Source organism: Mandrillus leucophaeus, unplaced genomic scaffold (genome assembly GCF_000951045.1).
Source record: "Mandrillus leucophaeus isolate KB7577 unplaced genomic scaffold, Mleu.le_1.0 Scaffold277, whole genome shotgun sequence".
Taxonomy (NCBI): Eukaryota; Metazoa; Chordata; class Mammalia; order Primates; family Cercopithecidae; genus Mandrillus; species Mandrillus leucophaeus.
In genome coordinates this window covers 1,452,284-1,460,762 of record NW_012102887.1, presented here as the reverse complement: position 1 = coordinate 1,460,762, position 8,479 = coordinate 1,452,284, and the positions used below count along the sequence as shown (strand labels likewise).

Here is an 8,479-nt window from a genome sequence, read left to right as displayed (position 1 = left end):
GGACTTTCCTTCACCCCTTTCACCTGCCTTACCTGTCCTCTGGGTATCCTAGCACTTATGCTCTTGGACTGTGACTTTGCTCCTGAAATCTGGGTTCCTGTATTTTCTGCTTTGGGTGTTCCCCGTCTTCCTACATGAAAAGTTTCCTCTCTAATATCAAGCAGCCAAAACAAAGATGTGAGGACAACCTACCTCTTCAGGAAGAGTCCACATAACTGAGCTCAACGAGGATTATGATTCCCAACAGACTTTTTGATGTATATGATCATTTCATTTCCATGTGCGTGCTTTTCTCTGCTTCTTTTCTCTCTTGTATTCCTATTTGTCAATAGCTACTTTCTGAATCTCCTAATAAAATAGAAACATATCACTAAAAGTTTATCTTTGCCTTTATTTTGGTTTGAATATATCTCACATTCTAGAAAATCTTGATCTCTCTTAGAAAGTCTTTCATGGATGGGCAGTGATAGTGGAGCAAGTCAAAGACCCTGAGAGTAGCTTCCTGCTTCTGTTGTTTGTGCCCTCCAGTTACCAAACAGAATACTTGAATGTCCAGCATTTCTCTACAGTTTGTACTCAATTTTGAGATGGGAGGTTCCTTTAAAAAGAGATAAGCTGGGCTGGCCTCGGTGGCTCACATCTGTAATCCCAGCACTTTGGGAGGTTGAAGTGGGCAGATCACCTGAGATTGGGAGTTCGAGACCAGCCTGGCCAACACGGTGCAACCCCATCTCTACTAAAAATACAAAAAAATTATCCAGGCACGGTGATGCACATCTGTAATCCCAGCTACTCAGGAGGCTGAGGCAGGAGAATCACTTGAACTCGGGAGACAGAGGTTGCAGTGAGCCAAGATCGTGCTACTGTACTCCAGCCTGGGTGACAGAGCGAGACTCTGTCTCAAAAAAAAGACAAGCTTCCTGAATGCATTCAAAATCCTGTTTTATTCACAAAGAACTAATTCGAACAAATTTTCAGAAACACACCTCTTTGCAAAATGCAGGTGACTACATTTGCTTTAGATTTCCATCTCCTGGGGCCATTTACTCCTTGCCTGGAGGGCAGAGTTCCATCCTTTCTTAGAAGCCTAATTTTTACCATCCCCCACCACACCATAAATTCAGCCAACAGTGCAAATTTAGAACTGTGGTGTTATCGAGTTAGCTTTCACATTTCCCTAACCACAAAATTAATGCCATCAGGTTTTACTGACTATGTAGGCATTGATGAACATTGGATTTGGGCTTTATCTTAGCCCTCCTGGCTTTCTTGTATCCACCTTGGGCCCCACTTCTTATTTTCAAGTCAGTTGCTATTTGCTTTTCTGTCTAAATTAATTTAACCGTGATTGGAGTATTGTTAAGGCTTATGGTTTCTTTCTAATTCATTTCAGATATTACTTAATAACTTAAACTGTGATTTATGTTTTCGTTCATTTCTTGTTTTTTTTCTTTTTTTTTTGAATTCATAAACCTAAGGGGACTTGAGATTAGAATAATCTAATCTGTGTCCTTTTGCCGGACAAGTGAATCCATTTCTGATAGAAAAACCATTTTTGTGTGTATAGGATCTATGGTGTTTTTTATACCCAGAGAGAAAAGTAGATAATAATTAGATAATCCTCAATAATCATCATTCACTTGGAAGGTATAAATTGAAAGGCAAATGACGTTTTATGACTCAGACCATGAGTAGTCTATAAAAGCATTAACAATTTTTAGAAGAGACTTCTTTCTGTTGACCAGCACTCATCAAGAGACTCCTAGATGTAGGCCAGGCCTGCTGGCTCATACCTGTGATCCCAGCACTTTGGGAGGCTGAGGCGGGTAGATCACTTGAGGTCAAGAGTTTGAAACCAGCCTGGCCAACATGGTGAAACCTCATCTCTACTAAAAATACAAAAATTAGCCAGGCGCGGTGGCACATGCCTTTAATCCCAGCTACTTGGGAGGCCGAGGCACAAGAATCGCTTGAACCCAGGAGGTGGAGGTTGCAGTGAGCTGAGATCGCGCCATTGCATTCCAGCCTGGGCAATGGAGCGAGACTCTGTCTCAAAAAAATAAAATAAAATAAAGAAACTCCTAGATATAAAGGCAGGTTTAAGGGGGTGAGACCAGTTCAGAGATGGAGCAAGTCCTGCCGTGGACTGTCTTTGGGATGGGATGCATTGTGCACAAAGAATGATCATCCTAGGCAAAGTGTGGTATTTGCCATGGTATCCCTATCAGAGGTGGGAAGCTAGCTTCCCTGAAACCATCTAGAAGGACTTCAGAGCACTGAATCTTGTGGCTTCTTATTCTCTGTGGACTTTGCATTACATGCTCCCTCCCTCACACTTGGTCTGGTTAGGGCGGTGCCAGAGAGAGTTTCAGGCTGAAGCTTGTGCAGTTGCATGGCAGAGGCCGTGGCCTGCAGGGCGAAGGTCAGCACGCATGTCTGTACGGTAAGTTTCCTCATCCCTGGGTCCCAAGGCTCTAGTTTCTCAGATGGACTTGATACTAAAAAAAGAAAAGAAAAAGATGGGTCAGAATTTAAAGAAGATATTTCTGTAGTTCAATTGTTCCCAACAAACTGTTTTCATTTTTCAGTCTACTAGTATTGTCACTTGGTTCACAAATCCCTATAAGACCTGCCTATAAATTCCCCCACAGTAAGGGATAGTTGACTACATTTGTGCTAATTATTCAGACAACCTAAACCAAGACTCAAATTCACAACTGGATGCCGACAGGTGTCCCCGGTGCACTGCATGGTGAGTTTTGCCCGTCTCTCCCAGGTGGGCCCCAGCGTGGCATGTTTAGCCCCTGCCACAGGTTCCCCTCCCTGTCCTCCCCTGACTGAGCCCCAGGAACATTCAGATGCACTGATGGGCACCCCTGCACCTCTTGCTCGTATATTCCACCCTGACACCCGTGAGCGAGCCCGTGGGTCCTCTCTCCCTGTCTGCCTGGCTGAGACCACTCCCCTAGTGCCGCCTCCTATGTGACCCCCTCTTGGCATGCAGTGACGCCATCTCCTTAGGACCTGTGATTGGAATACACTGTTTTCCTGAACCTCTCCTTTGTCTCTTCTTCTTTTTATTTATTTATTTATTTATTTTTTAAATTTTTGAGATGGAGTCTCGCTCTGTTGCCCAGGCTGGAGTGCAGTGGCACGATCTCAGCTCACTGCAAACTCTGCCTCATGGGTTCAAGTGATTCTCCTATCCCAACTTCCCCGGTAGTTGGGACTACAGGCACATGCCACCACGCCCAGCTAATTTTTGTGTATTTTTTTTTTTAGTTGAGTTGGGGTTTCACCATATTGGTCAGGCTGGTCTTAAACTTCTGACCTCAGGTGATCCGCCCGCCTAGGCCTCACAAAGTGCTATAATTACAGGCATGAGCTACTGCGCCCAGCCTCCTTTGCCTCTTCTTGTGGCCGTGCCTGCTGGACCATCTGACTATCTCATAATATGTGTGTGTGTGTATATATATACGCACACACATACACACGCACAACACAAACCTTACACCAGGCCACCTGGGCTCTTTTTTCAGGAATCTATGTCAACATGAGTAATGACACCCAGCAAATCCTGGCAGACAGCCACTGTTTACACCGACTGGAAACAAATTCACACTTTCAACGAGTGGGACAGGAGGAGCAAGTGCCTAAGAAGTGTTGGGTCTTGGTGTCTGGAAAAGCCACATGTCGCAGAATCCTGCCCGTTGGGTTGGTCCACATTACTGTGTGGGAAAAGCGACTTGAGGGGTCCTCCCTCATGAGGAAAAGCGGATGCCCCTTGCCTTAGCGTAAGATGGATGAACTGATGCTTCTCTCCTGACCCCACTCTTCCAGCTGAGAACCATCACAAGGGAAGGGGCAGTTCTACGGGTGAAGACTGGGAAGGAAGAATGAGTGAGAGGGTGGGACCCCAGAGGTAAATCCTAAAGGCTGAGAGTAACTAAGGGGCTTTGGGTAGCCTGAGGGTCCTAGAGGCACAGGGCTCTTGGAGCTGGAAAGGGAATAGAGCCAGAGCCGGATGAGTGCCCAAAACCACCTTGTCAATTTAGACATCGGGAGGCTCATCTCGCACCCGCCTCCGAATCCGCTCTTCTGAATTTCAGGGTGGAAGGAAAACTGTCTTTCTGTGACAGCATCTTCCCCTCTTTGGAAATCTTATTTGACATGGTTATCTGACCCATGTTCCCTGTGTTTATAACATTCATGTGGTCAGTTCAACCTGTTTAAGCTTCTATCCAGAGCCAAGCTCTGCTTAGAGTAACAAGGAAAGACCCTAGGTGGCCCTGGTGGGGTTGCAGCAAGAACCAGCTTCTCTTGGAGACACACCCAAGGGGCTTGACTTCCCTCGGCCCCCGCCCCACTGCTCACCCAAGCTGGGATTCCCCACTCTCAACCTCGTTTCCTTCTTACTTTGCTGCTAAACCAGCCACAATAAATCAAGAATCTGGAGTCTGCAAAGAAAAGAATCAGGGAATCTCTATGAAAAATTAGCAGAAGGGGTGTTCGGGGACATTTTTTATTACACATGAAGACACTCTCAGTAGGGCGTATGATTATTTTGATTCTAATGCTGATATTCTCCCATTACAGTGAAAGCTAATTTTGTAGTTCGAAGTGGTTGATACCACGGACTTCCATGATACCTGACACGGCTAAGAGCCAAATTTCATCTTTGCCCAAAGGTGACCAGGCTCCTGAATGATCATATGACCATTTGCAGTCTGAACAGGTATTTATGACTCCAGACTTCTCTTTCTAAGACTCTATCAAGAGAGAGATTTGGGGAAAGTTTTGGTTTATGATAATGAAGTGTCAGGCTGAGGATGTGCCCCCAAGTCCCTTCCTTCTTTACAAACCCACAATGGATTAATCATCCATGAATCTGTGTCTTTGTAAAGAATTCATCTAGTTTTTTATTCTTTGATTTATCTTTTGGGATAAAACTCATTTTTCCCCATGGACAGACAGTTTAGAGACTGGAAAGAACAAAAGAGATAGCTCTTTGAGAATGATTTAGTATAATTTATTAAGATAAGTGTTGCTTTGTGTATACAAATATACCCAGGCAGCGGTAAAAACAGCATGGAAATGAAGGCAACCTTAGAGGCATTTCAAGAACGTCTAACTATTTTGACTCCATTTCGTTGAGGTCGTGACTTGAATTGTAATCAACATAGAAGGCTGCATGGTTATTATTTTTGTTGGTGATGATTAAATGCAGGCAGAATCACAAACAAACTGTAGGAATGTAAAATACTCACAGGCAGGTGACAGGTTCAGGTCATGCTTGTGTCCTGTTAGTCAGTGGCAGACAGAAGGGGAAAGCTTACCTACAGCAGTTACCTGCAGCAGCTGCCAGAGGCAGGTGCCTCGCCTAGCAGCAGCATTGCTTCTGGCAGCAGCACTTCTGCTGGCAACAGCCCTTCTGCTGGCAACAGCCCTTCCCACAGCCACAGCCACACGAGCTGCAGGTGCGGCGGCAGCAGCAGATCACGGGCGTGCTACAGCAGCCCCCACAGCAGCCGCGGCAGCAGGGGCAGCAACTGGAGCAGCAGCCCACCCGGTAGCACCTGCAGGTGGTGCAGCTGCCACAGCCACCACAGCCACCACCACAGCCACCACAGCCACCACCACAGCCACCACCGCAGCCACCACCACAGCCACCACAGCCACCACCGCAGCCACCACCGCAACCACCACAACTTCCACAACCACAGCAACCCATGGTGTCAGCAGAGAGGACTCAGGAGAAGTGAGGAGGGAGGACTCAGGAGAGGTGAGGAGGTCTGATGCCTCCTTCTGCTCAGGGGAGGCCCTTATGTACCAACTCTAGAGACAGGAGAGGGAAGACACATGACCACTTCCTTGTTGTCATTTGACTTGATGTACATGGAGAAATCTCTCCATCTCATATTGATTTTCCTTTCAGACATCTTTGTCTTCACTACATTTTCGGTTTTGTTTATTTTTTTCGTAAAACTGTATTCCAGTATAAGTTAAAAAGGCCTAAAAGTTCTAGGGAAGCATTCTGGGAGCTGAGGTGTGGTGAGGCGTCCTTAGCCATGACGGCCTTCTCCTTCTTCCTAAGATGCCCTGGGATTATGTGGCAAGTGCATAGGTCCATGAGTTGTTACAGGGCTTACAAACCCCACAAAGCACCAGGCAGTCCCTGGACCAAACAATCCGAGAGCTTCTCAGCGACAGGTGCAGTGATATTGAAGGCACAGTCCCTGACTTCAAAGGGCTTGCAATAGTAAGTAACCCCGCTAGCTGGGAGGTGTAAATGGCAGCAGATTCAAAGGTCACTGCCAAAGTCAGATGCCATCGTCCCATTTATTGGCCAGTGAAGGCACCGATGCTGCTCCTTCCCTCCTCATTTGAAGCACATCATTGTGATTTGTCTTCTGCACACGAGGTCTTAATGCTTATTTCAAAGGCAGAAATCAATCCTTTTAGGAGTCTGCATTTTGGTGATGTAATTCTTGGTCTGGTTCACTGTAACCTCTGCCTCCCAGGTTCAAGCGATTCTCCTGCCTCAGCCTCCTGAGTAGCTGGGATTACAGGCATGTGCCACGATACCTGGTTGATTTTTGTATTTTTAGTAGAGACAGAGTTTCATCATGTTGGCCAGGCTGGTCTCGAACTCCTGAGTTCAAGCAATCCTCCTGTCTCGGCCTCCCAAAGTGTTGGGATTATAGACGTGAGCCACTGTGCCCCACCAGGAATTCATTTTTGTCCTTGATTAGGTGATGTCAATTGATGGCTAACAGAAACACGTCTGTGCTAAACAGCCTGGCCTGGGCTCCCTAGAGAATATGCTCTTGGGCTATTTAGAGAGCACAGAGTGGGAACATCGAGGGACGCATGGTCCAGAGGTCAGAGAAGCTTGCTGAGCTGAATGAAGGCCCAGCATGGGAAGGAAAGGAGTTTATGGCTCCAAGGAGAAGCCTGTGTCTGTGGACACGGTTTGTGGATCACAAACTTCATGAGAGTTTGTGACCAACAAAAAGTCTGTAAAAAAGGCAAGAAAAATACGAGTGCAAGCAGGGTCTTCCCCATGCGTGCTGAGGTAGAGGCTTCTGGCAATCAGTCAGTGCTCAGCAGCCAGCAGCCAGCATCTCTGCTGCAGACGAGATCATCCTCCAATTCATTTTGTAACAGGCTCGCTGCCCAAAGCCTGTTTTCCCGACTTGGTAAAATTGTTCTTCAGAAATTTGAGCAAGAGAAAGTGCTGCCACGTCCCTATGGCTGATTAGAGTTGTTTATTAATGACTCCAAGCTGTCCCTGTGGTATTTGGAGTAAACAGAGCATTTTCAACTTGTCAGGGAGTTGCTTGAACTGGGATCTCGGGGACAGTGGAGCTACGGATACTTGAATAGGTTTGAAGTTATTAATGAGGCAGAAGCAACACAATTTGGTGAAAGACTAGACATGGAACTAAGAGAAAAGAAAGATTCAAAGATAATTTTTAACATGGATTCGTACCTTGATGGATACGGAGCAGTGCAGGAAAAATGCAGTTTTTTTTCTGGTGGATAGTTGGTGATCAGGCAGGGAGAATTATGACTTGAGTCTGGAGCATGTGACACTGGAGATGTCTCTGAAACCCCAAGGGGAGAAGATGGAATGGGGAGTGGCTATTGATGGATTTTGTAGTCTGCAGGAGAGTCTGAGCTGGAGGATCTCCGTGGAGAAACTAACCAGGGAATACACATGTGGAAATCTACACGGTGGGTGTGAATGTGAACAATCCGGGAGGGAGGACAGAGCGAGAAGAGAAGGGAGTGTTGCTTCAAGCCTTATCATAGAAAATTGTGAGGAAAACAAAAAAGAAAAAAGCCATTTACTACAAAGATCCCTTCAGAAATATAGCTGGTAAGTGAGCACTTTTGCAAAAACGACATGTTTTATTTGGATGCTCTTATTTACTCTTTTGCATCTCGGGAGTTTCCAAGAAACCAGGGTGATTTCCTGGAGAGAAGCCATTGCAGAGAGATGGAAAAGCAGCTGGCAGCAACCTTGGGTTCCGGCTTAACCCAAAGTCTCAAGGATTCAACTGGTTTCTGAGAAAATGAGGATCCTCTCCTACATGTTAGCATCTCTTGGCTTGCTTTTAATCTGGTTTTAACAGAGACAAGTGAAAATGAGCAAACGTTTTGGGTCAAATATAGCCCATAAGGATGTAAACAAGGAATAATCCTAGATAACCTTATCATGGAAACTGCAGCAGCAACAAGGAAGTGACCACTGGTCATGTGTCCCGGGTCACTCCCTCTTCCTTTTCCTGAGATGGTACATAAGGGCCTCCCCCAGCAGAAGGAGGCATCAGACCTCCGCACCTCTCCTGAGTCCTCCCTCCTCACTTCTCCTGAGTCCTCTCTACTGACATCATGGGTTGCTGTGGTTGTGGAAGTTGTGGTGGCTGCAGTGGTGGCTGTGGTGGCTGTGGTGGTGGCTGCGGTGGTGGCTGTG

General features: G+C 46.3%; 1 pseudogene; it reads right to left on the bottom strand.

Moving 5' to 3' along the window:
- Positions 1 to 932: 932 nt before the first annotated feature.
- Positions 933 to 8,479, bottom strand: part of LOC105543166 — a 43,066-nt pseudogene continuing 35,519 nt past the window's right edge.